Source organism: Trachymyrmex septentrionalis, unplaced genomic scaffold (assembly GCF_001594115.1).
Source record: "Trachymyrmex septentrionalis isolate Tsep2-gDNA-1 unplaced genomic scaffold, Tsep1.0 scaffold25, whole genome shotgun sequence".
NCBI lineage: Eukaryota > Metazoa > Arthropoda > Insecta > Hymenoptera > Formicidae > Trachymyrmex > Trachymyrmex septentrionalis.
Genome location: NW_017305408.1, coordinates 3,173,513 through 3,177,160, shown reverse-complemented (window position 1 = coordinate 3,177,160; position 3,648 = coordinate 3,173,513). Strand labels below are relative to the sequence as shown.

Sequence of the window (3,648 nt, the reverse complement as noted above, 5' to 3'; positions counted from 1 at the left end):
AACAAATGAGGAAAAAAACCTTTGCCCAGTGTATCCTGCAGCCCGAAAGCCTTGGGTAACTCCGATAATCGCATAGGTATATAATTAGAGCTATCGATAAATTTTGTACGTCCAATCGTCATAACGATAATTTTCGTCCCGTTCAAAATCACCCGAGGTTCTTCCGTTATTCCCGACTTTTCAACGATGTACTTTAAAATAAATTGAGCGTCAAATGCTTTAGCATTATGCGCGATACAGATAAATTTTTTAAAATATTTAGACGAGTACGTCGCAAAATCGACAAACTCTTTTAACGGGGTCTCTATTAAATACGAATTCGCGCACTCCACACCGACATTGCAATGACATGGTCTCTATTCCCGCGCACGCTTTGCAAATTTGTTGCGCGACGCAGAGAGTTGGAACGTGAATTCTTACGTTCTCCGTTCCTTCGAGCGTTTCGTCTTGTCGCATTTCGAAATCATAAAACACGAATGCGACGCGATCTCTTTTAACACGCTCGTCCGCGTCTTCGGCGTCATTCGTATTTGTTTGCGGATTTTCTTCTCGCAACGCCATAGTACTTGTACCCTCTCCAGGGTTTTCTACTGTGGCTTTACGACAAAGAGGCCGCATGTAACACAAATGATTCGAAGACTGTAACGAACGGCACGTTTTACAATAAATTACGTCGCAATCGTGTCGCGATTTTGAATTAATCAATCGCCCACAATCGTTGCAAATTTTAGTCGCAAACGCTTGAGAGGGATTGATTATACGATCCCTGCTTTCGATGACGATCGAAACACGGACGCCCGAAGAAGACGCGAGCGCACGAATCGTACTTAATCATTTCAACGTCGGGGAGCTCGCAAGACGGGGTGGCGTAGCAACGTAGGCATTTTTTTGTGCATCGATGCCCTCGGTCGTTACGAAAGCCCACGTTGCACGCTACGCAATATCCTCCACGAGAACCGGCGGCTTTTAAACTTAGTACAGGGTTATAATGTCGCGAACCCTCGTAATACGAATACATTATGTTTAAACAGCACGAAGGTTCGCGACCTAGGGAGGAAAGTAACGAGCAGCCGTCATACATTGGATTCTCGCCTCGACCGAAGGTACTAAAATTATTTACCATTATAGCTATATTTTCGGAAGCGAGAATCAGTTGGAATTGCTCGATTTCACGGATACCATAGCCTTCCTCGGGAATCGTGATACCAGCGGATTTCGTTAATTCTTCGGCCAGCTTACGCTGTAACGAAGAACTGGTATCTCACGGATTCCCATTTTTCTTGCAATTCCCCCGTACGAAGTTGCCCGCGCTCTTGATATGTGCGAGCCACTACGATCGAACGGGGAAAACACAAATTGTCTGTGTTATTTATTTGTAAAATCGAGCGTTTGGCCATGTCTTAGCGAGTCAATCTATTGACGTCCGCGACCTGCGGGCGACTTTAAAAACGCGCACGGTAAAATTTTCTGCGATATCGAACCCTCCGGCACTTTGCGCCAACGAACTCACGAGTTGCCATATGTCCTCGTGAGTTAAGTCGCGCGCTGGACGAAACGATAGACCCGCCGGACCGCGCGCTAGATCCGCCGACTCGAACGATAATCCTACGTAATCGTTCGGTTTGCACGAATGTAGCGCATACGTTCTAATTTCACGGAACGCGCTTTCTATCCAACGAATGATATCAGTACCCTCAGGTGGCGGTCGTATCGCGAAAGTTGCCTCCCTGCCTAGTAATGCGAAATTCCTGAATCGACGCGAGCTTTCCGCCCTTAATTCTATAAAAGCGAAATTATCTCTAACCTCCTCCTCCTGCCGGCGATGACGATCCTGATCGTTTTCCTCGAGCTGAAGATGATGATGATGATGTGTATATTGACGTTGCTGCTGCTGCTGCTGCTGTTGATGTTGCTGCTGCTGCTGCTGCTGTTGATGTTGCTGCTGCTGCTGCTGCTGTTGATGTTGCTGCTGCTACTGCTGCTGATGTTGTTCGCCGATGGAATTTTGTAAGGATTCTTTCGTCGGCATGTTTTCTTCTCGCGTGTGCTGCGATGTAAGATCACTGTCTGTTTGTACTGTAAAAAAATTAAACAAACCTTATTAGTCCGATAACATTGCTATATATACATATATATATATTAAGAAACATACTATTCGTAACATTACTGCATGGCAAGATAACTCACCTACAGCTGTTTACATGATCGGGCGTGGGAGGATAATGTATTTCTCTTTTATGTAATTTAATATTCCGACGACATAGTTAGAACGGGGGAGTACGAAATATCTGATAAAAATATCTGCTTAAGTATCTCGAGCAACAAATAAATTTAAAATAAAAAATAAAAAGATTATTACCTTCATTTCCAAGAGGCACGTAATATCTGCTATCTTCTTCCTCTGTTGCCTCCTGTGTTATTTCCTCCTCCTCCTCCTCTTCCTCCCTCTCTCCATCATCGCCGTTGTCATTGACGTTGATATTATCGTTGGAGATGACTTCCACATTATCGGCAGCATTATTGTCGGTGTCATCATTATCAGCATCATCATCATCATCATCATCATTATCATCATCATCATCATTATCATCAATATCAATAATGCTGTCATCCTTTTCTTCCTCTTCTTCCTCCTCCTCTTCCTCTTCCTCCTCCTCTTCCTCTTCCACTTCTCCCCGTATCAATTCTTCAGTTTCCTGAGCTAAAAAGTAATTTATTTTTTTTTTTTTCTGTATATAGCTAACTCTCTCTATATTCATCTAATTTATTTTTTTAAAACTTACACGTTATGAAAATTGTGGAACACTGAGACCAGTGCTCTAGAATCGGCTGGACTCACACCGTCATCCCCATCAGTGTTATCGTCATCATCATCATCATCTAAAACAAAATTGATTTTATTCTTTATCGCATATATTACATCTATATTATACGAACTAGATTTCTTGGGTATTTGCGAAATATCTACCGATTACAATGACGGGGACGTCATGCGGAGGCGGAACATTATCTTCCTCTTTGATTCGTGCTCTTCCTAGAAAAAAAATAAAATATTTTAATATTCGGGATTTCTATAATCGATTAGTTAATATTTATTTCTCTAAAACTTACTCGCTGGTACTCCCTCCTCTTCTTCTCCCGCAGGGCGACGTCTCCTTAAAGCGAGTCGTCCTACCGGCCGACCCCCGCGATGCGGTATCGTACGCCCCACAATACTGCCGACTTCTATGAAATAAATATTATAATTTAATTATAATATTTATTAATTATAAAGTCAGCTTTTCTAATATGTATTAGATTCTATTTTTAAAAATTATTAGTGTACTTAGTCCCTACTTACCTCTTAGTCCAATGCGTCGCTTGAAGTCAGCTATGTGACTTCCAGCGTCATCCTCCTCGTGACCAAAGCACTTGCGATTATATTTTTTAATCTCACGTCATCACCGCAATGCCCCAGTTTGTGCATAACACACACTAGTGTACTGGAGCACTCACCGACAAATTTCCCGAAAACGGAATAATTTTTCTCATCATTATCTGACAACTTTGTCAGATAATTGCCAGCAACTAATTTTTTATTTAAGTTGCTAGCTACGATGAAAAATTTCCCTAGCAACCCGCGAAGTTCCATTTTTAACCAAATTAAAA

At 42.2% G+C, this 3,648-nt stretch overlaps 1 pseudogene; it reads right to left on the bottom strand.

Annotated features, from left to right (window-relative positions):
• Positions 1-561, bottom strand: part of LOC108748854 — a 3,772-nt pseudogene extending 3,211 nt beyond the window's left edge.
• Positions 562-3,648: the final 3,087 nt, after the last annotated feature.